Source organism: Hippichthys cyanospilos, chromosome 17, assembly GCF_059441005.1.
Source record: "Hippichthys cyanospilos isolate Australia breed blue-spotted pipefish chromosome 17, RoL_Hcya_1.0, whole genome shotgun sequence".
Classification (NCBI taxonomy): domain Eukaryota; kingdom Metazoa; phylum Chordata; class Actinopteri; order Syngnathiformes; family Syngnathidae; genus Hippichthys; species Hippichthys cyanospilos.
In genome coordinates, this window is record NC_142385.1 from 7,013,781 (window position 1) to 7,040,155 (window position 26,375).

The 26,375-nt window shown below is 36.9% G+C and overlaps 1 long non-coding RNA gene and 1 pseudogene across 2 annotated transcripts in view; both read right to left on the reverse strand.

Annotated features, from left to right (window-relative positions):
• Positions 1–1,324: 1,324 nt before the first annotated feature.
• On the reverse strand, positions 1,325–9,502 carry LOC148409381 (glycylpeptide N-tetradecanoyltransferase 2-like; annotated as a pseudogene). The gene is made up of 12 exons (XR_015868396.1): positions 9,333–9,502; positions 9,127–9,229; positions 8,912–9,056; positions 7,904–8,022; positions 7,682–7,773; positions 7,070–7,186; positions 4,767–4,937; positions 3,319–3,427; positions 3,033–3,203; positions 1,900–2,070; positions 1,600–1,737; positions 1,325–1,488 (listed from the first exon to the last, which is right to left on the reverse strand). The product of XR_015868396.1 is annotated as a glycylpeptide N-tetradecanoyltransferase 2-like (transcript).
• A 1,129-nt stretch (positions 9,503–10,631) lies between these two features.
• Positions 10,632–26,375, reverse strand: part of LOC148409382 (uncharacterized) — a 188,495-nt gene continuing 172,751 nt past the window's right edge. The window contains exon 8 of the long non-coding RNA XR_015868395.1: positions 10,632–10,710. This is a non-coding gene — a long non-coding RNA (uncharacterized LOC148409382). The remainder of the gene's footprint in view (positions 10,711–26,375) is intronic.

Here is a 26,375-nt window from a genome sequence, read left to right on the forward strand (position 1 = left end):
CATTAGATATGGTCATAAATGAAAATGCATGCGTGTCAAACATACGGGCCGCGGGCCGGTTCTGGCCCATAAAAAATGGTTTCGTAGAGTATATAAATGATTATTTTAATAAATGAAATACTTGATCATTTGTAATGTTTTATGATGAATAGTGATGTTATGCTTTTATTATTTTGGACAGTAGTGAAAAAATACTAATAAATTTGAAATTGATTTATTAGTATTTGATATTTATTAGTATTACCATGATTTTCCTCCATGTGGCCTGCAAGCCAAAATGAGGTTAAGAAGTTGGAATAACATTGCAATTTTTCGATTGATCTGACCTAAAATTGCAATTAAAATAGCTACGTAATGGTCATACATATAAATCCGTGATAGAGTGAAGCTACAATAACCAAAAAGCAATGTAACACCGTATACTCTAATGAAACGATTAACAGCGGTAACAGGCCTTCTTGTGCCTTAGTAGCAGTAATTACACTTGTTTCTAACCACACTTTCTCACGTCTCCTTACCATAGTCTTACACCACATCTGTTGTTCGTAACCTCAAAATGTCAATCATATAAACGGAGGGACCTCTGTACTGTCATATTGTCTCTCTCCATAAAGTTAGGTACGTAGTTTGGTAACAACAACTACAATTTACAAACCTCTTATAAATTAGTAAGCACAATTATCTTCGTAAACGCATTTTAATTCATATTTTGAAGGTCCTTAAACCTGACTACAATTGTCTGAGTCTTCTTTTCCGGACACAAGTCTAGATGACATTTGCCTGTGCTGCTCTGAACACAAAAAACGTGCAAAACAGGTCATGTACGGCTTGAGCTGCCTGTGGGGGAGGAGGAGTGGGGGGTAATTTAAACGTGAGGTCACAGCGACCACTGCCGTTTCTTTTGAGGAAATGCTTGCACAGTGCAGAAAGCGAGTCATAAAATAGAAGTGTTCAGTATTAAAAAAAAAAAAAAAACACATTTATTTCGAAAGATTGTGCCATTTTGTTTGGCCATATTCTATCTCAAGATACTTTATACTTGACTGGCTTTCTCATGACATCATTTCTTGGCTCCATGTCTTTCATTCCTTAAATTAGATTTGGTTAATGCATTATTATGAGAATGATTAATGACTGTGTTCTTTTATCAAATGTATGCCTTGCTTGCTGTAATATTGAATTCATGTCATCAGAGCTTACGTGAACTGAACTGAAGCCCATAGGGACAAACAGACACACAAACACAACTGCTTGTGCGTTTATTCAATTTGCCGCTACAACAATAGTAATCTTTTACTGTCACGGTAATGCTGTACACAGCAAATAAATAAACAGTATTATTACATGACAAATCATTCCACTCCCACTTTAATGGAATTTTATTTTGCTTTATTGATTGTGTTAGTAGACTGGCAGATTACCCGGCCACTTCTTCCAGTCGTTTGTGAGATTCTATTTGGTAGTTTAGTTGGGTAATACCATCCCCACCTAAAAAAAAAAAAAAAAAAAATATATATATATATATATATATATATATATATATATTAAACGTCTTAAATTTATTAAATATTACAATTATGCATGTTTTTCCTTCTGTACCTTATCTGCGCTGATTCTGGGACACCTCCAGTTGTACAAGTAGTAATAAATCCAACTGCCACTGAAGCTGAACTTGAGCTTCTCCAAGAAACTTTTGTTATCCATCACATGGGCGGCGATCATGACATCAAATCCTTTCTGTCATCAAAAATGAAAATGACCTTTTCATACAATACTTAAACAAAAGTGCGCCTTTGCCAATAAAGGTTGGGACACAAAGGTCAATGGGGAGTGTCCTTCACGCTTTTCGTATCTTCCTCAACAACTCAGTGTGTGCAAGATAATAGGTAAACCACTCACAGATTTGACCAGAACCAGTGTGTCCTCCATGAGTTGCGTAAGATCGCTACTGGCAGATGACACCACATAGAAAAGATGAGCTGCTCTTATGTTGCTGTGGAGATTGTGGTTGAGCACCTTGGAGGAGATTGTATAGAAGCTCACCACATCTGTCAGCACACCATCAGCAGCCTGTTTGGGCAAGGAAGTAATTTGAATGTTATAATAAGTTCTGAGGCCATTATTTCAATTGTACTTTTGTGTGACGACTGTTATTCTTTTTTTTTACGCCTCACATTTTTGACATGCATCTCCTTCCACATAATTACCCGTTCCAATTCCAACACATTTCCATATTTACACCGCGGAGACTAGTATTTCTCCCCAAACCAAATACTCATGGCTTACCCCAAATTTAACATTTTTAAACTCAAAAATTACCCATTCATTTCCAATGAGGCTGTTTTCGACAAACGAAGCTTCATGAAGCACTTGTGATAGTTTCTGACTCCTTGAGATGTCACTCTTGGTTCAAAGAGACACAGAAAATTTAAAACATTTCCACTGCGCGACTGATTATCTTTAAACCAAGAGGAACATCTAGAGGAGTAAAATATATCATGTGCTTCATGAAGCTTTATTTTCCCATCAGTATCTCAAAGGCTGTTTATCATTCATTTTGAAGGTGTATTCAAAATTACACTTTTTTCCCATTTGAAATTTCAACCAGTCATCTCATTCAATTCACCTCAGCAATCACTTTCAACTTTGCAAAAAATTCTTGCTGACCAAAAATGTAACATTTTCACAACTACAATACTCATAAAAAAAATCCCATTTCATTTTTAGACAGTTTTGACAAAACAGATTCATAAAAAGAAAACAGATTCACATACTTCCCATTAACAATTCTAAGGTCATCCTGTTCACTTGCAAAAGGATTTAAAAATTCCCAATGACACATTTAAAAAAATTTTTTAGACCACACAATATTACTTCACATTAGTCATTATCTTTCAGTGTGATTCCATATTTCTCAATATTTCACATTACTCAAAATCTATTATGTTTTTCCATTCAGCATGTCATTATGTCTTTTTTTTCTTGCAATTTCTATTGGAAAATATCAAGCCCAAACACAAACGTTTCAATACCTCCACCACATAGGTGTCAATCACATCCTCCCTCGGCAGGAGCCAGTGTTCAACCTCCTCTCGCGACCAGCTGGCCTTGAGGTGGAACTTGCTGAGGTTTGCTTGGAGAAGCTTATGCACCCCCTCAACATCGTCTTTGGTCATGGTGCGCAAACCTGGCGTCTTTGTGTTCTTGGAGACGTCAAACAGTGCAGGAATTAATTCACAAGGCAGAAAAAAATAAACATATCCACGATACTTTAAAGGTCCTTAAAAAGTCTGCCTCTGGGTGGCAGCATGCACCAACTTCAGGGAGGCGGTAGAATTTGAGCGCTCTCTGCAAAGGCATGTCTCCTCGGATCCCTGGATATTGGAGTTCCATCAATTTGCGGAAGTTCAGCGGTCGATGGCACAATCTAAGGTGATGACCGGAATCAGAATCGGAATCAAAAAACAACTTCTTTGCAGGCCTCGTGTGTAAAAACTCAAAGAATTCATTTCCACTAGATGATAGTACAGGCTTTTTTTTAATTTTTATTTTCCTTTATCCCATGACTAAACATTTAAAGACAATCAAATCAAGTAATTATAAAACTATATTGTTTTAATATATTGTTGAGATCCAGCCTAGCCATTCTGTAGCAATTTGTGTCCACTTCTGTTTTTGGTTTATATCTTTTGAGTCATTGGAGCGACCCTACTACATCCTACTGTGCTCATTAGAGGACATCCTGTTCTTTCCAATTACGTCTCAAGTGTTTGTACGGGATGCAACTCATTTTTTGCTAGGACAAAATGAATACAAAAGTGGACACAAAAGAATAGTCTGGGTATCAGGAGGATACATAGTACATTTAAGAGATTTTTAAAAAACTCCTCCATGACAGTTTTTGCAGTTTTTCAATTCAATTCATTGTGCTATGCCTTTTGGTGTACCCACGTTGACCACCAAGTGGCAGTATTACCCCAACATTAAGACATAAATGGAGAAGAAAACCTTCTGATAGTTAATAGCTATCATAAGTCGTTCCTTACAGAGGATAAAGTATTTTTAATATTGTCTGTGTTGTGTTCATTTTGTCTCAGAAAAACAGCAAAGTGAATTTCACTTTTGAATTTCATCACACCAAACACATTAGCCATGAAAAGTAAAGGTTTCAGGAGGATAATGCATGATAGCATCAATTATTGATGCAGTGTGAAATGGCATTATCCTTTTTATGTTAGCATTAAGCTGGCAGAAGCTAGCTGACAAGCTAGGATGCTATCGTTACATTTGCGATGGGGAACTCACTGGGTTTCCATCCATATGTTTTCTGATAAAAAATAGGATTTAGTTGGGTATCTAATGGGTCAAACGACAACAACTAAAAACAAATGTCCACTACAGTGGACAAAAATGAATTGGGTGGGTCTCATTAGGAAATAGTGTTCTAGCAGCAACAATTGATGCTACATAAGTGTTAGTGTGTTAATGGCATTTCGGAATTTGTGTTAGCATTAATCTAGCGGAGGTGAGCTGGATGAAATGCTAAATTAGGTTCTCTGGCTCCCAACTTCCAGTAGACTATATCATGAGGACTCACAGTGAGTTCCTCCCATATCAAGTAAGACAACTTCAAGATGACCAGCTGGTGGAAGCCCATAAAACTAGAGGGACACATTCGAATGAATCATAAGCGTCTCTCGAGCATCGTCTCACTGGACTTAATTTGCCTTCATATCAAAGGTGAATCAATCATAGCGAGCGGATACCTGCAAGAGCTGACCGGCGTTGGCAGCACTACGGAAGCCGTGTACACCGCCTGGCCCACACCCTGCTGCTGGACCCGTCTGGCCAGCTCGCGGATCAGAACCGGGGTCATTCGCTTGAGGCGCAGCTTCTTATGTACGCAGAGAAATTTGATCTGCGCCATCCGCTTCTCCCTGTGGAATAACATTTTCAACTTTTATAGACACTTCTGACAAACTGGTGGAATTTTATTGGCGCTACTAAAGTTGTCATTGCTAACACGATAAATCGGAATGCACTATCCTTCCTCAAGAAGTTGGAGTGGTGAATTTTATTCAGTCAGCTGCACTCTGCATATTTCTGTGACGCTTGTTTAAAATGTTTTTTGTCAAAGTGCTAGAAGACTTTCGAAACTTTTTACACCAAGTACCATGTTAAAAATTTGGCTAGCCTTAATACGTGTTTAAAAAAAACAAGACATCTTTCTGCTTAATAAATATATTCAATATTTTTTGTAATAATCTTCACTTATCTAAAAAGTAATTGAATTGCTCAGTTAATATATAAAAGTTAAATACAACTGAACCATACTACAGTGCACAGCATTTTGAGAATCTATGCTGTGGTAAATTTGCCTGATGAGGATTATCTTCTTTTTTTATGTACTGGATGGTTACCACAACAGGCCTTTCTGCATTTGATCAGACAATTATAGGTCATTCTTGAAATCAACGTTCTCTGCAACTGTGAACAAATTAAATGTCCTCGCCACAAATCTTGCATAAGTGCACCCAGTGCCACTCCGCTAATCAAGAGGACCTTGTGTAGCACACCCTTCAACAGCTCAAACCAATCTCATGTCTCAAAAGCATCTGATCAAGAAAGGAATCATGGTTTTTTTATTTCCTTAAAACATGAAGGGGAAATGCAGGTTAAACATTTTCCAGGTTCTTATTTATTGAAAGATTGATCTGTCAGCTACATAAGCTGAAATTTAACGCACAGATGTGCATTTTTTTTTTGGCCGTATTCTTACCTACAAAAATTACCGTAACGGTACCTGTTAGCAACAAGTGCCAGTTGCAGCTACCAGTAGCTCCTGTTAGCTGAAGTTGTTACCGCTTTATTTTCAATAAAAGAAGCGAGCAGACTGAACCAATGTCTGTGTCTGTCCATGTTCACTCAAAGGAATACTACGAAAATGAAAAGGCTCATGTAAGAGTTACGCTGTCTCCAGTTGATTCAATTAAGAGTGCACCGGTTCGAGAACGCGCATAGTTATTCCTTTTGACCTGTTTATTAATTGCGGTCTTTTGACATAAATACACAATCATAAACTTAGCAAAACATGAATGCTGCTCAACTTCGGGTTATTTATGGTAAAATAACCTGAACCGCGTCGCGAGGAAAAAGAAAAATAACTGCTATCGGAGCATTCAACATTAGCGAGGTGTTCACTGACCATTCACACTGTGGGAAATCTAAAACACACTTAACTTAACGCTCAAGAAACATATAATTCACTCTGTTTTGCAATAGTTTTTACATTGTTGCCAAAGTGTTGTACACGGTAACATAGAAAATACCAGAATTTGACCCCAAAATTAAGGGTGCGTCTTATATTTGGGGAATTACGCTATGTGATATTTAACAAATATTATATCAAACAGAAATTGGGTCTAACTTTGTGAATAAATAAACTTGAAAAAAACAACACTACTGTTACTTGCTCATTCAATCCCTGTTTTTCCAAAAGTCCATCCATTCCTAGATACTTAAAAAAAAAAAAAAAGCATGAGTTGAAAAGAGTGTCTGAAAATGATTTACGCCGCACGTCCATAACTGCCGTTCCATGGATCTGGTCCAAGATACCGGTACAGGTACCGGGCCGCATGGGCAGCACCCGAAATCATGATATTTTAGAAATGATTTAGTTTTTCCTTTGGACAGTTCATTCATTTGTGTTTTGTTCAGCTCGATCTTGCTTTTTTTTTTTTTTTTTTTGGTGCCGCCTCTGGCCTCTGTTATTTCATTTTCTAGTTAGGAAGAAGGGTATGGTTTCAGAGTCATCAAAAAGGTTGGGGACCCCCGATTTACGTGATACAAAAACAAAATTGAGTGTACGTTTACTTTTGTGTGGGATTTGATAAACTCCACCTCCAACTGAATGTCCTGCCACTCCAGCAAAAACTTCCTAAAGTCAGCACATATTGCACATCTTGCAGAATTGAAACTCTCACGGGCCATATATGACCCAGAGGCCTTAGGTTTCCCCACCCTTGCTGTATTCAATATACGGCGCATAATTACTGTAGGCGCTACTCACGTGTCATATATATGCATACGCGCTGGAACAGCAGCGATGAAGCCCACTAGCTTCTTATTGGAATCCACTCTGACGCCACAGTGCCACTGGGCCAGCCAATTTGGGGGCTGCAAGACCCTGAAGTGGGAAAAAGAAGAACCGGGAGGTGCAATATGAATGAGAATAAACGTTCGCAGCGCTTTAACAGCCCGGAGCGTCTGAGGTGAAATGAATTCAGCCTCTCGCCTCAACCTTGGGGCGGGAGAGCGCGTGACTTCCAAGAATGTTAATTATTCATTTCAAAGTAAGTGATATTATGTTTGGATGTAAGAGCTCCCCAAAGGTATAGATAGCATTTATGTAGATTATAGACGGGGTGGAAAAGGCGGCAGCGGGGAGATTAGAGCAGCAGGCTTGTTACTGATACGGCGGCGTGGAGGCCCCGCTTGGCAGAGGTTGAGTGGAGCCACTCAACTCATGACGAGACGGAATGAAATATGCAGCGAGTGGAACGGTGCTGCCGCCGGACGCCGTGAATGTAAAGCTTTATGGACATTATGCAAGCGCTGAGAAACTGTCAAATGGAATTTCGGAGCCCAAAAAAAAAAAAAGAAGAGCGGGATTTGGTTTTACCATCGAAGATAGTCCACGGAGAAGTCGTACGCGACGGTGTTGTCGTCGTCTTCTGTGTAGTTTTCGTTGAGTAGCGTGCAAAGTTCACGCATCTGAAAAGAGGAAGCGGTTTTTCTTTTTTACTTGGGTTGAGCTTGCAATGGAAGCAAAGTCTACTTTCGGGGAAAGTTTTTGCCACTTTTCTAACGTGACAAAGACAACTTCAAAAGACAGAATGGATACCACGGATGCCGTGCTCAGGTCCAGGGTGTCCCATGAGAAGCCTTGAGGCAAGGAAAAAGGCTCCTTGCGAATACTCGTCTCGTCCTTCGTTATTTGGCCGTGGCTTATGACCACTTCACCTGATTTCCGCAAAAAAAAAAAAAGACATTTCCAAGATCATTAGACACATTGCAAGATCGGAATTAGAAAAGCAGGGAGTACAACTTAACTCATTCACTGCCATTGATGAGTATACACCTCAATTACGTTTTCAGATGGGGACGGGTGGGGGAATATCCGATGCTACACCACCGTAAATTTCAACCCTCAAAACAACTCTACTGATGCACAATGCCCAGTAGATGCCCCATTTTAGTTATGAGACAGAACACATGTGGGTTTTGAATATGTAAAAAAAAAAAAAGTTACAATTAATGTATCACACTATATATATATATATATATATATATATATATATATATATATATATATATATATATATATATATATATATATATATATATCAGCATATTAAGCATTCACCAAGTGCAAAATTGATACAATGACAATTAATTTGATCAAGATTATTAAACAAAAACACAATTTCATCCTCATATTTAAAGACAGGACATTTATAATTTCAAATTCAGAGAGCAGAAAGTGCTCTGATAATTTGATTGCTAGTTTGCGCCGTAAAGTTCTTTTCCAAAGTAAGTGCGAATGTTTTATTTTGATTTGCCACGAAATGAACAATGAGTCTGCTTTGATGGAGCATATTTTAGCAGGAGTACTTTTTGAGTGGACCCGCGGACAATTTTAAACCCTACAAACTCTCTAACCTATTAATAGATTACCAAAATAAATTGGTTAATCTGATAATTGATCAATTGTCGATTATTATTATTTAACAGTAATGATTTTGCCTCTAACTCAATCATCCAGGTAAGATGAATGTAACCATAGTACAAAAAGCTAAAAAACAAATACAGAGCTTCTGTTGCAACTCTTTTTTTTTTTTTTCTTTCTTACCAAGTTTCGGAACCGGCTGGGTGTGCCAGAACTTATAGGTGCGTCACACAGCCTGCTGCAACGTCCTCGGCATAGTTTGTCCAAAAGAAAAAAGATGGAGGGCCCTTTGTATCTCCTGCTGCTTGCTTTCAGGTAAAGAATCCAGCTGAGATACAAAACAGGCAAATAAATCCCTTGTAGTACAATAAGTCAGAGGAGGAGAGCACAAAAGATACCTTTTCAAAAACATCTCGGGGTTTCTCGCCTCTCCATTTTGCCTGCTTCTTCTGCTTCTTTTGGCTTTTGTTTGGACTGCAGCCAATGTCTTCCACCATATTCCTACCATTGTATATATAATATTTAAAAAATATGTACATATATGGACTGTCAATCACAAAGTACAGTAAGACTGCTTTTCTCTCGCATTATTAGCATTACTTACTCAGAATTCAAAGCAGACATTTTGAAGCTCCTCCAGCCAAGACGAAGATGATTTCTGACATGGTTGTTATCTTGTCCAGCACGTGACGGAAGGGGGTAACGGTTGTATGAAGTCACCCAGCCCAACTTGCAGATAAGTGGGGACCAGGCTGAGCACTCCAGTGCACCTTCTCACGCTCCTCCTATGTCAGGCTGTGCAGAAAAAAGCTTACAGCCCTCTTAATTGGCCGTCGAACTCCCACGTTTGCACTTAGCGCATAGTGATACCTGCAAGTCTAAATGAGTCTGCAGTTCAATCTTTTCCCATCATGCCCGCTAATTATCGGAGGTGGCTGAAGCACTCAAACTCGGTACTTAAGTAAAAGCACAGATCCTTGTTTTGTTTTTTTACAAAAAAGACTGGTTAAAAGTAGAAACACCCATCGATCGCAAAGGGAATTTATATACAATAATTGCTGAAAACATGCATTATTTCACTTTTCAGATGTTCTTTTCCATATATGAATAGGTGAGCTGGCACCTGCGCTGCAAAAAAAAACAAAAAACAGTTCAAACAGTTCAGTGGTGTGCTTGCTTGAGAGCAGTCCTTCTGAAATAGTGGGGAGGACCCTCCTGGGGGGGCACAAGGCGATGCCAGGGGGGCGCGGATAACCCTAGGGAAAATGATTTCTTATTTCTCTGTGAAATGTAATTGCAATAATATATATATATATATATATATATATATATATATATATATATATATATATATATATATATATAAAGTCTAACTTGAAACCCAATGTGGAGTGACGGCTTTAGAGCGGCCTGTTGTCAGCCCTGAGTGCAAGCATGTCATGCAGAAAAGGTGAATGAGCAAAGTGAGGAATATGGGGGGGACTATATGAAAGTTTGGACCGGGGTCACTTCCGAATGCCTTCTTGTCATGGCATTAACCTTGTCGGATATATTGCAGCTAGCAAAGGCTTCAAGCACATATTCGAAGATGGTTCTAAGATATTTAACTTTCTTTTTTTTAATCTTGGTCTTTACATATCCTTTGTACATAACAAACTATAACTAAAATGAATCAAAACCAAAGTATTTTCAAACGCATAAAATGAATTGAACAATGAATTAAAAACAAGTTCAAATAAAATAAAAACTTACTGTAACGGAAAAATCTAAATTATAAGCCTGTTCCCCACTACCGCTAATATATTTTTTCCCCACATTCTGTACATCTTGCTTGCCTTGGACCCCAGGGGGGATTTGGAGTTGTCCCCGCGGAGCGTGTTGCACCCTCCTGGTACCCGTTTGGGGAGGATGCTGCGGAGTCCAGGTTGCTTTGCGTCTGCGTGTGCTATAAATGCCGCGTCTGCCTTTTGATGAGAATGTCTCTAATTGAAATGTACATAAAAGACACAAGCAGGCTGTGCTTTTCACCTTTAAAAACGCATCAGCCTGCAGTTATTTTTGTCTCGTACATTCTGTGAAAAGATGCTCAGCTTGTTCGGTGTGTTGTTTAGTTTGTAGCTTATACAACCCATGGCGGAAATTATGGAATCGCCCGTATCAGAGAATGCTCATGCGGTTGTTTAATTTTGTAGGAAAAAATGGGATCTTTCTGGCTTCAAGAAACACTGAAAGAAATCATAAAGAAAAAACATGTGGTAGAGTAACAGTAACTTGTAAAAAAACAAGGAAAAAATGATGGAGTCACTTATGCGTGAGAAAATAATTACTATAATTTTCGGACTCATGATTTGAGCCATGCGGTAAATAGTCCAATGCCATTTATAAGCTTTTTTTTTTTTTCGTTAGCCACCAGGAGACAATCCACCTGTCAAGCAAATTTGTGTATCAATGTTCAATGTGTCAATTTATGGAACAACTCTAAAAAGGAACTGAAAAGCTGTGAATCAACAGTTTTAAAAGTATATTATTAAAAATATTTTCAAAAATATGTCTAAGTTGAATAAGATCTTGTATAAAAGTTTGATGTACAGTATACAATATATATACCTGTATTTAAATATGATTGTATACATGAACTATGAGTGTTTATATTTTACTAAAATAACAAATCAATTAAACAAAGGGAAACAGAAGACAGCGGAGTGGAATTACTGATTTTGAGTTTGAATTGCTATTTAACTCTGCAGTATTCTGTTGGTGTGATGTTAAAAATATCCATCCATCCATCCATCCATCCATCCATCCATCCATCCATCAATTTATAAATATGTAGGTACTTAACATGCAGGCATGTTCAGTCCGTTGAAGACAGCATGTTGCGATTGGCAGGCAAATGAAAAAACAAGGTAAATAAATACAATTAAAAAAAAAACTCCCATATACCATTTTGCATAAATAACTGATGTTATGACCTGCGGCGTATAGTCCAGTGGCGCTTGTCTGTGAACATTTTTTTTTCTCAATTTTTGCTGCTGCGGCTTTTATACAGGTGCGGCTTATAGTCCAAAAACTGCGGTATGTTCAAAGGCTCTTTCAGCGTACTTTTAGATTAAATAGTTACACATTCTGTGTGTGTGTTTGTCGTTTTCTGAAAAAATCTCAAACGGCCAAATTAGCAATATTAACTTATTTATAATATTTATAACGTAGGTCACGATATAAGGGAAAAAAAAACAGGAACATAGAAAAAGAACCCCAAAACAAAAAATGAACAGACACTCCAAAAATAACCCATAACCAAAAAACAACACCAAAACACCAACAGAACATGGCATTGGATAAATGCTAATAACAGAAAATTCCCCCAACAAAAACACCACACTGTAGCCTGCCTGTGTTGGGTTTGCATGTTCTCCCCATGCCTGCGACACTCCAGCTTCTTCCCACAATCCAAAAACATGCATGGTAGGTGAATTGGACACACTAAATTGTCCTTAAGTTTGCTTGAATGTGTGAATAGTTGTTCATCCCTGTGTACCCCGCAATTGGCTGGCGACCAGTTCAGGGTGTCCTCCGCCTACTGCCCGTAGACAGCTGGGATAGGCACTGGCAAGTCGGTGACGCTAGTGAGGTTAAGCGACAACAGATAATGGATGAATGGATGAAAAAACATGTTTGAATGTACTTCCAAATACATTCAAACACATTTAAGTGCATTCGAACGAACGAGTTTGCCAGTCAAATATATTTACTTCACACGTCGGTAAGTTGTGAACCCCTGAGCTCGGCGACTTAAAACAAGAGAACGCAGCTAAACCAAAGGTCGCATGGAGATCGCAGGTACAAAGGCCAACATTGTAAAGCCGACATTTAATCTCCAATGACAGGCATTTTTGCCTCCCGTGTCCTTGATGGAGCATCTTGCAGAATTTCTCTCGCCATAAACATGAGCCGGACCGCTACCGCCTCCAATAATGACGTCGAAAGAGTGGTGCGAAGGAGCGAACGCCAGCTGCGTTTGTGCACCGAGCTCAAGGTGAATGCAAATGTCTTCCGTCTCCCGGTTTGCTAAATGGCATCAATCTCCGGCGTCAAGTGATTTAGGGAGGATTTCTCAATCAGGATGATGCTGAGCCATGCCTTGTTGTTTGCAAGCATCATGCGCGCTCACACAAGAAAATGGTGATTAGGGCCCACAAGGCAGGCGTGTTGTAATTACAATGGCAGCACGACATTGATGCTGCTTAACTCATTGTCACAAGCTTGGAAAAAAAACCCTCAAACATTAAGTCAATTAGTTCTGAGAGCAACAAGTTTTTTCAACACATTTTCATTTTTCATTGGATTGCGTTTTATTGTTGTTTGACTTTTTGATATATTTTACTGTTTGGCACAACTTACATGCCTGAAAAAAAACTGTATTCTTTTACAGTATTGCAAAAAATGATTTACAATGTAATTAAATAATCTATGTTTTTATTGCATACTAATCTGACTAATATTCCAAGTACCATGACAAGGTTTCAAATTAATGCTAATGTTAGCCTTTTTGCTCAAGAGTATATGCTAGGTATGTTAGCTGTTATACAAATAGTTCAAGAACTAAACTTAGCAATAAAATAAAAAGGAAATCAAAGTATGTCTGACAATATACAGTTAAGTGATAGCATTACATTGGATTGAGGCACACACTTTGAAAACACTGCCGGATGTGAAAAATAGACATCTGAACTGTAGCGTAGTGAGCTCAATTAATTAATGTACTAATGTTTGAGTTGTGGCTGAAGTGTAGAAGCTAGCTGGGGAGGTGGGACCAGCTACACAGTATTTATCTGGAAAAATCTATACACTGGAACCTTGGCTTAAGTTTTTTTCATGTTACGACGAGGAATACTAGTTTTTTCGTCAGCTCTTTACGGTATTTTTTCCCACTTTATGACATCAACAACTGTCATGACCTGTGGGGTTGACTGTGTTTATGTTGTTTTGCCTCCCTCTTCAGGCGTTTTTAAGTAAACTTGCTTTTATTTTCTGTTCGCGGCAAACTGCCTGCGACTGCACACGGGTTTTATTATGATTAATCTGCGCATTCTGGGTTTGTCCGTGATTGCAGCCGCTTGACAACAACAAAGTTCTCCATGTTTCCATCTGCTCTTTGTGTTTAAAAAGGCATCGCTTGTGAGTTACGTTTTGCTTTCTTTGTGTGACGTGCATGTTTTCTGATACATTTGATGTTTACAAACGTTTCGACTGAAGACAGCAGTAAACCACTTAAAATGACTCCAGCTTCTTCGTTTCTTTGAGGAACTGTTCGCTATCTGTCGAAGTGTATTCTGACACACGCACACTGAAGACAGAATAACAAGACAAAATTCAAACGTATGACTGCGAGTCGCACGACGCTCACACAATGCTGGTCTGCCATTGGCCGTAATGCTAAAGACTTGATCTCGAATGAGTGCTTACGATATCATACTTACTGTGCATTTTCGTGCTTGATTCAAATTTTAATTTGTCAGCCATGGGTTAGGCTAGGCTAGGCTCAAAGGTAGCTCAAAAAGGTAAATAAAATTGCATTTTTCCTTTATATATTTTTTATTTATGATGTTATTTAATTATATACATGTATATTACGTATAAATAGTACTTACGATACTATTTTGTTACCAATTTTTAATATGTACAAACAATTTGGATGTTTTTACCTGGGGTTTTATAAGCATTAGCTTATTACCATAGATATCTAATCCCCGCCATAGGTCGATTTCGCCTTACGATCCCAACCTCAGAACGGATTAATTTTGTATGGTGGGGGTCCACTGTACAGAGATATTTTTCAAAGATGTGATAGCCATTTTAGATCATTTTAGTGATTTATCAAGTCACACGAAATACTGTATTCTATGGCTGTACAAACATGAGACCTAGCAAATAAGATTAGACTTCCATCGTTCTTTGAAAAAGTTTGTTTCTTTCTTTTTCCATCTTAAGTATTTGGCTGTAGAATGTGGCCAGGTTTCAACAAATTTCTCCTTAGACAGCAAAAGAAAGAACATTGTCTTAATGTGAAGAGATTAATTTCAAACTAAACTGACTTTAAATGGAGTCGAATACAAAAGTCAGCCATGTTTTTTTTTCCAATTTTGTTGTGTATTTGCCATTTTAAGAGGTCAATTTTCATCAAAGCAGTTTTCGATCTGAAAGACTACATAAAAAAAAAAGAATGAACATTCGAATCCCAATTGCCGCTATTTTTGCTTTTTGCCATTTGGCTAACTTATTCCCGCTATTCCCATCTGGCCTACAAAGAGACCAACTTTCTCCCAGGCAAATCCCTTCTTTGCAACCATGGCGACTAATCTAGCAATATTTAGGCTGTTCAGCAACTCTATAAACTCAATCGTATTGCAAACAGAAAACAACAAATCGTTTTCTGGATTTTAGCCAAGGCAGTTTATGGATCCCAAAATTCGCTTCCATTATCCTCCAAGCAAAACCAATTTCTACTTAAAACCAACCTCCTTATGCGCACGGTATAGTGATTTTGGGTGACTGCCACTGTTGCCTCCAAATCTTCAACGTGCAACATGTTTATTGGCTGTTGGTTCAAATTACATCCTTCCACTGATTTTCTGATGCATCTTCTGACAGCTTGTTTTTTTTTATGTTTGTTAAATAAAACATCACCGGGAGAAATCAAACCTGCCACCGGAAGCTTCACATCTCTTTTATGCTGTCGTTCACTGCAATCTCGATTTGTATCCTCCTCCTCACGCCTTTGGTCTTTGCGAAGAACTCTTTTCTTTTTTTCTTCAACGACAAGCTTGTACCTAAAACGGGCTTCAAAAATACATTTGTGTTACGCTTCTGAATAATTCAGCGACCCATTTATATCAGTTAGTGGCCTAAGTTTACGGGAGACGATTCATGGAAAGGCCAAAAGTAAAGGCAGAGTAGGAAACAATTATATTACGGAGTTATTTGTATAGTACTGAACATTTTTCATCCTTCTGAGGACCGTTAAAGGCTTTGGAGGAGAACGCCACGTCAAACACTTTGTATACTTTGTGTCAGTGTGTGTTTGTGTTTGGCTTGTGGATTATCTCCGAATCCCCTGCTAAACAGAAATCAATAGTTCTCAGTATAGGTTCAAAACAACACATCTACCGGTTATTCAGATCACAGCTATGTCACTGACAGGGATGAAAGACAGAAGAAGCAATAAAAAGAACGAAAAGAGAAGTCTATTATTCACATCCGGAAAAGATGCAGACAGAAGAGTGATGGAGAAAGTGCTTTGCGTCGGATAAAGCATAGCAAGACGTGAAGAAAATACAAGAGCAATGCTTCAGCATAAGAAAAATCAGGCATTTAAGAAAATTACCCAACTGGATTGCTCAGATTCGTCACCTGTCACGTCCCGCTCACGTCTTTGTAAAAGTGCTGCCAGGCAGAATTCATATTTGGCCCTATAAGCATTTTGAGACATGTTTAGCTGTACAATACACCAATTAGTAATGAACAATCGATGCTTCAAGAAGCACTTGTGATATTTTTTGACTCCTCTAGATGGCAACAGGGGAAATGTAACACATTTCCACTATATTAGTGTTTTTTGTACCATCTAGACGGTGCAGATTCTAGAGTTTTAAAAAATGACACGGATGCTTCATGAAGCTTAAATTTCCCATCACCCCTCAGAAGGACTCTGACTCTGTAAATAACAATACATAAGGTAAAAGAAAAAAAAAAGAGAATGTAATTTATACTCATTTGAGGCTCAGCTGTAACTTGTGTCCACTGTAGTGGACACAATAGTGACAATCATTTTTGGTCAATATCATTTGACTCACTGGCGCTACACTACTAAATCCTGATGTGCTCATTTGAGGACATCTTTGCGATATTATGTCAAATGTATTTGGGTGGGATGCAATTCACATTGCTGTTATCCACAAATTTATAATATCTTCTCTGTCAACAATCCACAATAGTAATTGGACAACGGTAATAAAGGTAGTTCATTTGCCCCAAAAGAAATATATATATTTTATTTCTGACTTTTCTGCCAAACAATTGCATGACTAAATATATGACTATATATATATATATATATATATATATATATATATATATATATATATATATATATATATATATATATATATATATATATATAAAACATTTAGCAAAAAAATTGCAATACCTTGTTTTATGTTCCAGTTTATCTGCTCTTAATTTGAAATAAAATCATTAAAGCTGGTGTGAAGGCAATAAAATACATTCAATTATATATGCTGGTAACCCTATTAACGTCTTGAGTACCCCATTAAGTGACCCCATTTGAGAACCACTGATTTTTAGAGTATTCAATTCACCTACAGTATCGTGTATTTATTAGAATGCGGTAAGAAACCAGTTTATCCACAGAGGAATTCAAATCCTAGATTTAATGTTTAATGTAACCATTATCATCTCAACCAACTAAATTATTGTTATTATTACTATATTTTTTATAGAATCTGTTTTTAGAGTGCAAGGACATTGACATACGCAATAAAATAATTAGAGTTTATCTGCTAAAATTCAGTGTTGTAGCAATGGTAACGAAGAAGTCAGGAAATGTGTGTGTGTGTGTGTGTGTGGGGGCATATAAATCTTGCCTTGGGCCTGCCCTGCCTGACAGGATGCACCCACAAACACTCGCAGACTGTAAGTCCAATGCGTCCTTGCAAGAACAGTTACCTTCATTGAAGATGTACATACAAAGTGCCTCCATTAATAGTTAAGATATTAAAACATTTCTTTTGGGATGACTTCAAAGAACCCCCTATTTCCCCACAAAAGCAAAACACTTCCTTCAAAAGTGTCAAGCGTAAGAATAGGCAGCCATTTGGCTTGACGGCTTCCGAAAGAGAGGGAAATGTTTCCGCCGGAAAGAGCACAAAAGATTTGGTGGTGTCATCCTGGATGTTCTGCTGCAATCAAAAGCTCTTCTCCCAGGCAGAGGGAGACCACATGAGTTCATCTGCTCCTTTTTGGCCCCCAGCTGATTCATCCGGCGCAAACATTATGTGGAGGAGAAGTACAACAACATGAGAGAGAGGGAGCGTGCAATTGGATGAGATTTACAGTGTGTGTGCAAGGCGTGCTTTACAATAACAGACATGGCCGCCGGCGCCGGCTCAGACCTCCGCAATTACATGCTACATGGTCACGACATTCGCTCGCTACGTTCTGTTGTTCCGATCGAAAGTCACGTCTGGGTTGTGTTTCAAGTACGTAATTGACACCCACGCACCAAAAACGAATTATTGTCTTCAATGTATTATTATTTAATACATTTATTATTACGGTATAGTCATATTAGTAAATAACCAATAAACCAAGAAAAGAACACCGTTCTATCCAATCTGTTTAAACAACATACTGTTTAGTCGGCTGGCCCATAAATAGCCAAAGTTTGTGATCAACAACTGAACAATATTGAGAAAAACTAAAAATTGTACAGCAATAAATATCTCACCAAAAAGCTTGACATTTTTTATATTAATAAAGAATTAAAAAAAAAAAATCCTGCTGTATGTGGTGGGAAAAAAAGGGATTGGCCAGTTATTGACACCGCTATTTGGCATTTTGACAAACATATTTTCACAAACATTTGTCTTTGAAAACAAAAATTTAAAATACTGACAAACATTATCTAGTTTTAGACTTAATCCCCTTCAACCTGTGCAGTATATTTGTCCAATCCTTTGATCTTTACATCAAAGAGAAAGCATTGAAAAAAAGCACTAGGGAGCTGAAATTTCTCCCAGATGATGACAACATCTCATAGTTCGAAATAGTGTGACCACTTTGTTATCACACCATCAGGAGTGTGCAATCCAAAAAATAAAATAAATAAAAAGTAAATACATAAAAATCAAATAAATCAAATCCAGGTGTGAACGCAATGTTTTTCGTGGGTTACTCACATGAGTACAAGGACAGTATTTGGTACGCACGTGGTAAATTCTCTTTCAACCTTGATAGGCCAACGGATAGCATTGATGCTTATGGGGTTTTAACCATTCAAGCAATAGATATATGGACACAAATGTGGTGCAAAACAAGAAGACAGGCGGTATAACAGTTTCCACAAGCGTATTTTTCATGCTCCACGCAAAAAAAAAAAAGGACTAGGTTATTGGTCAATTACAATAGCTGTGAAAGTCTATTTCGTTTGTGTGTTCATGACTGTTATACTGATGACTATTATACAGATAGAACAGTCGCCATGTTCCTGGGAAAGAAGTTAGCAGTGATTGCATGGACTGACAATGTATATGGACTTCTACTTAAATCCCACACTATCAGAAACTGTTACCTTGCAGCCATAATTTCTCCCCTAATCTTTCAGGGCAGCAACTGGTTTTGTAACTAGGACCAACTCTAATTAATAAAAGAGGGACAGATAGAAAGTGTAACCAGATCGTAAAAAGATCAGAGAAGGTACAGGTTCCTGTCCGCTCTCCTCGTGAGAAAAATCTAGTTGTCTTCCTTCCTGTTTGTTGTTTATTAAATGTTTTAGGTTGCTTGAACCTGACAAATCATTTGTGATATTTTGAACTCCTCTAGAAGGCACTCTAAATTTACAGAGGTTGAAAGAGATACCCACATTTTTCCTTACATGAGGGGTTTGGTCAGGGAGTGCCACCATTTAGCTCCGCCCCTGCCTGAGCTGCTGCACTTCATAACTTTAATATCTAATTTTACAAGACATACTGTACAAGACTTAGAAAAAAGGGATTTTCTCCATAAAAGGATAACGATCTGCAGGTGCATGTTGATAGCGGATGAAGATGAAACGGAACCCTGGGAGAGGCCTGCTTTGTGGTGGTCACAAGATGTGCGGCCGCTTGCCGTGATGGGCAGAAAAAAAAATGCTCGACATATGCTCCCAAATAGAGGAAGAAGATGAAAGGCGGGCTAACTGGCTGACAGCAAAAACTACACTTAAAAGAACCTGCCATTAGCAGAAGTAAAAGCAACAGCGCTGACCCCTCCTGTGGCGGCAGGACTGATAAATCTATTTTGGATCATCTATCCTGGCCTGTGATGATTTATTTGGGCTTTTAAAGAAAAAGGAGGAAGGACTCTGGGGAAATTAGGGCGTCCTTTGCTGTGGTGGGGTTCAATCACGCATCCAATTCAGGTAGAAAGTAGAAGTTAATGGTCTTGATCTGTAGAAAAAGACTAAATGGGACACTATGTTGCCAAAATACTTCGGTGTGCGAATTATTTGGATCCACAAGTGATTCAAATATTGTGGAACTTTGTTTTACCAGTTAAAGTGGGAGATTGTAGTGTTAGAACATGCTGGCAAGATTTGAAATTAAGCTACTTCAGTAACCATCTCATTGGAAAATAAAGGCAGTCTCTACAATAGATGGTTCGCAAATTAGATTTTTCCAACCTTGTGTGAACACATCACAAGAACTAAAATAACAAGATATACAATCAATAACTCTAACCGTATGTCGTGCGTAGCCAAGTGAAATCAAAGCAAATACCATAAAGGAATGACCTTAAACTTAATTACTTTTTGTGGCCTTCAAAATATTTTCCTAGAGTAACAATCTCTAGCTATTAAACATTCTAACCATTACCCTTTGCGTGTACTTGAGATCGACTGATTATTGGCCGATATTTGGAAAATGATGTATATTGGTAACGACCTTTTTTTTATTGGCCGAAGAATGAAGAAATCAATGGAAATGTATTGCCTTTAAGGCTGATTCAATGGAATGTTTTTGTTTCAAATAATGCTAAGAAAATAGTTTCTATATTGTTAAATGATTATTGCTTATGGATGGAAGATTATTGTATTGTTTGTGTAAAGGAAAGGTTTTCCCGATAGAAATATTAACATATGAGTATCAATATTAAGGTATATTTTCGTCGCTTTGCCGTTAGAAGTACTTCTGGATTTGCAGATGACACGTTTCTGTTTCTGGGTTTGAGCTATTATTTTCTTGTTGTGTTATTCAATAAACATGCTTTAGGCAATGAAGTTCTATGTTTGCATTATTCAATTTTTTTATGGCAGTTTTTACACTTTTACTGCAAATGAATATCGACTCCAAATATCGATTATTGGCCTCCTTTACTACTAATAATCGGTATTAGCAATTAACATTAGCAATATAAACAAAACAACATTAACCACAGCATAGCTTACTTGTGATGGAGGGCAATACTATAAGACGAAATGTTGGTTTTCTTTTTTGGAATGAAAGACTAATTCAAATTCAAAAAGTGGTGACGAAGCGAGCTACCAAACAGAAATATTGCTAATTTTGCATAGTTTCTGAAGCTTCACTTTGCTGCTTAAATGTTTTTCATCTTCAGAGCTGCAAACATGACCCATTACCTTTTCTCAAATGTCAGTGAATGCAAGAAAAACCCACAAAATACCCCCCAAAAAAAAAACATCAAAACTATCTTTAATTTTCCATTCATTCCAAATTTTACCTCACCAAACAAGAAAATATTTGCTTTATCCTACCCTCAATGCATGCAAATGGACAAGTTCGTAAAAAAAAAAAAAAAAATGCTTTTAAGTGTTTATTGATTAGTTAGCATGCCTGCAGTGTTGTTCCAATCATGTTTAATCAGCTAAATACATTCCAATAAACCATTGGTTGACTGTCAACCGTGAGTGTTACAAATTCACATTTCTGTTTGAAGGTTGCCACCCAGGAGACCCGAAAGAGAATTGTGAAGGTAATGCCCATGAAATGGGCTTGTATGGTTTCCCTAATCGTCCCTGATGATGAACTCAGTCTACAGGCACATTTTATCTGTTCATTTACAGGAAGACTGAAAGTATATTCATTATAGTGCAATATATGGACATAAAACAGTTTTTGACATGTCAAGTCAATTCCCAGAGTCAAACCCAACAAAGTATGAATTTTACCTGATTTTACTAAATGCTGCATAACCCATTTTATCCCTCAGACTATACATTTAAAAGAGCAATTATTGGCCGTCTTGTCTCTTTTTTTTCCATATACATATTTAATTGGACAGTAACAAAAATCCTAGTATAGTGTAGAAAAAAAATCAATATTTAATTAGCTTGAACTCTAACAAACCAACAACACCGCTATCTTGATGGTAAAAGTGTAAACGTAATTAGCTATTGTTGACATAATTACTCAAGACAGATGGGCTGTGCCTCGGTGAAGAAATATAACATTTATGTTGCATTCATGTCAAAACGACAATGCGCTCCTTGCTCCGCTCGCCCAATTAAAGTCACATTTATGGGCGTGAATCCGTAGTGTTTTTATCAAAAGCCGCACTGACTAATGTCTTTTAACACAAGCGTTGTAGTGCCACAATCAATATGAGGTTTTAATTATTAAGTGGTTGCGGACTTGTGCATTAGCAGTCCCGGAGGCGCATAAATAATGCAAATGATTCCGACAAACCTGCACCGGGCAACAAAGTGAAATAGCCGAGTAAATCCCGGGATTGTAACTCATTCAAAACGACCTACACAGTTATGAATTGATCAATATTATAATAGTTTGAAAAAAAAAATCCAATACATAAATAATGGATGATCGTTTTTTTTACAACCGTGCCAAGAGTCGTAATGTTTTCACCCAGCGCGTGGCTACGAAACGTTTTAAAAGTAATTCGAAGAGAGAATCACATGAGCCCTAAAAGAACAAATGGAGCAGTAAATGGCCCTATAACACTCGGCGCTTTGCTTTCTTATGACCACCTTTGTCTCTTCGGGAGGACTCTGACTGAATTGACAGCGCCCCCTGGGATGGTTTCGGCCAATTAATTGGCGGCTTGGGAGGTGTCGTTATTGAAGTAAGGGTCACATGAAATCGTTACAAAGCATGCACCAATAGAGTGTTGTCTCGCTATAACATGCTTCACATATTGTGGCCTCACTATAATAGATTTTTTTGGGGGAGCACATTTTGTGCCTGCATACTACAAAGGCTTGAACTTTCAACAAATCGGGGAAAATTGTAATACAAACAAAAACAAACAAAAACGTAATTGACAAAACTAAAAATAAATGAAAAAAAAATATGCTAACCCAAAATATATAATGAAAAAACTTTTTAATATTTAAAAAATGAAATAAATGAAAAGACAGAGTGTTATAGTGAAAAAGAAAAAATGAGAAAAAAATAATAAAGATAAATAAAAGAATTGAAGTTGTACTTTTCATAAAATCACAAAAAAATAAAAAAACAACTAAAAACAATCAAGGTTTAATAAACATAACCAAAACAATAATTGAAAAAAAAAGACAGGAACTGTAAAAATGTATTTAATGAAAAAAATGACAAGTATAACTGAAAATATTACAAAACAAACACATTTTAACAAACAAAAATAAGAAAAAAATAAATGAAAACAGTGCACTCATATAAAAAGCTAAATAATTGAAAAGACATAAACTATAAAAAATGACAAAGTAACAAAATACAATAAACAAATAAAAATAACAACAAAAAACAATGACAGTATAATAAAAAATAATAAATGAAATAATGAAAAAGTATAATGAATAAATATTGAAAAAATATAATGGAGCAAAAACCGAAAAGAGAGTGAACAAAAAACAAATCGTAAAATAAAAACATGAAAGTTGAAATCAAATATACAAGATTAAACAACTGAAGACATCCAATAAAAGAAAAAAAAATTAAAAAATCATAACATTGTAACTCAATACTAAGGAATAACAAAATACGAGAAAGTGTATAATAATTGAAACTATTAAAAATAAGAAATAAAAAAAATGAGATACAGCATAGTAAATGAAAAACGTAAAACAAAAACAAATTCAAAAAATATAAAAAATGAATAAAAACTGAAAAGACAAAGTATAGTCATTTTAGAAACATACAAGTACAAACAAATGAAAAAGAACAAAAATTTACCTCTACTTAATGAGTTTCTCTTAATTTGGTAGTGATTGATGAGGGAACTCCATACTTACAGGGGATTCTTTATCCTTTGCAAAGAATAACTAATATTGTTGCCGTACTGAGACGAGACCATTTTTCGCTGTTTTTAAGTCCATGTTTTATGGTTTTATATAATAGATATAATATATAAATAAAAGGCCAAGTATCCACGCGTTCACGGGTCAACAATTTATATATTTTTTTTGTGTTGTTTGATTCCATTGTTCATAGTCATATTTCTATATTCTGAAGTCGAATGCAAAACAACTACATTTAAATTGCCATTGTTATGGTTTTAACAAGACACTTTATTATGTAGGTCATGACACCAGTCTCAAACTTGACAAACACACTAATAAACACATGCATGACTATTTTCCATCACCAAACTGATTTGCATTCAGACCACACTCACCGTCGAGTGCATGTATAATTTGACTGTTAAGCAACAACGCTACTTTTCAAAAAGGAAATCGCTGCACCATTTTATGCTGATTTGAACCTGCAGGAAACATTTCAGTCCACATAATATTCTTATCGCAAGGTGCCACAGGGGTAGCCTCTCCACATTCTCCTTTTCTTTCTTTACTGGCCCTCTTGGTTCTCTTTTTGGACATTCATTCATCTTTATAAGTAGTTGGTGGCCAACATATGCAATGACACTGCAAATATAAGCATGGTGCCAGAAAAAAAATCATAACGACACCTTAAGTTACAGGCCTTTTTTTTTAACATCTTGACTTTCTTAGAAGTGTCTGAATAATAAACGTTATTATATGAAGAGTTCTCCTTTATGTAATACGACCCAATGACATGTCCTGCCATCAACGTAGCAGCCAGGGCTAACGTTACCTTATTTACAATTCTAATATTTTCATGGAAGTGTCAAAATAACAAAAGTTGTTATATAAAGAATTAATTTGACCAAAATTATAACCTACCATCAAATGTAATGTCATGCTATCAAAGTAACAGGCGTGGCTAACATTAGCTTGTTTACAGTGTTAATGCTAGCTTAGTATAGTTGACACGTCATGCCATCAACGTAGCAGCCATGGCTAACGTTACCTTATTTACAATTCTAATATAATTTTCATGGAAGTGTCAAGATAACAAAAGTTATTATATAAAGAATTAATTTGACCAAAATTATAATCCACCATCAAATGTAATGTCATGCTATCAAAGTAACAGCCGTGGCTAGCATTAGCTTATTATAATCCACCATCAAATGTAATGTCATGCTATCAAAGTAACAGCCGTGGCTAGCAATAGCTTGTTTACAGTGTTAATGCTAGCTTAGTATAGTTGTTATGTATAATTTGACTGTTAAGCAACAACGCTACTTTTCAAAAAGAAATCGATGTACCATTTTATGCTGATTTGAACCTGCAGGAAACATTTCAGTCCACATAATATTCTTATCGCAAGGTGCCACAGGGGTAGCCTCTCCACATTCTCCTTTTCTTTCTTTACTGTCCCTCTTGGTTCACTTTTTGGACCGGGATTCAACATTCATCTTTATAAGGAGTTGGTAGCCAACATATGCAAATATGTTGTGACAGATATGTAAAAAAATAATCCAACTTTATACATAAAGAATTCTTATCAACACATCGATCAATCCACCACCCAATGTCAAATGTCATCTCATGCTAGCTACCAAGATAGTTGCTATGGTTAATATTAGTTTGTTTACAATGCTTGTGCTAGCTTTCGCAGAAGTGTCAAAATAATACAGTTTAATCTAAAAAGAATTTTTATTACAAAATTTATAAACCCACCACCAAATTTCACGTCATGCTACCAACATAGGTGCCATGGCTAATGTTTGCTTGTTTACAGTACTAATGCTGGCTAAGTGTTCCTGTCAGAGAAGTAGATAATTAATAGGTATAATCAATAGTTGTTACCAAATTTATAAGCGCACTACTCAATGACGTGGCATTCTGCCAACATGCAACAATGACTATTAGCTTTTTTACTTTTCTAATGCTAGCCCTCAATAACTGTCATAGAAGTGTCAAAATAAAATTATTGTTTATACTTTTTGTGTTTTCGTGACTATCTTTATAAGACGACCACTTGCATGTCAAGCTGCTAGAATATTAAGCTAGCAACACCACAACCGTGGCTAACGTTAGCTGGTTTACAGTGCTACTGCTAGCTAACTATAACTGTCATGGAAGTGTCAAATAATAAAAGTTAATACACCATTTTTATTACCATTTTTATAAGCCCACCACCTGATGTCACGACATACTCGCAATGTAGCAGCTGACTAATATTAGCTTATCTAGTTAAAGATAATACATTAAAAAAAGTCTTATATCATGCTACCAATGCAGCAGCCATGCAATCGACCTTAGAAATTGCATCCTACATTTTCTTTGTGTTCTCTTACAATTTTATCTTGCAATTCGTCAAGGATGCAACACAAGAGTGTTTAGAGGACTGTCATCGAATTGTTTTTAAACAATTTTCTAAATTGTCCATATTTCTCTAGACACCCTGAGATCAATTATCTGTAAGTGTTTCAGTGAAGGTCGAGAAAGTCTCAACAGGCTTGTTTTTCTTTCTTTTTTTTTCCAACTTCCCGCTGCTCACACATTTAATCCTGCCTCTTAAACGGCATTCTTAATCCTCCTTTAAAAACA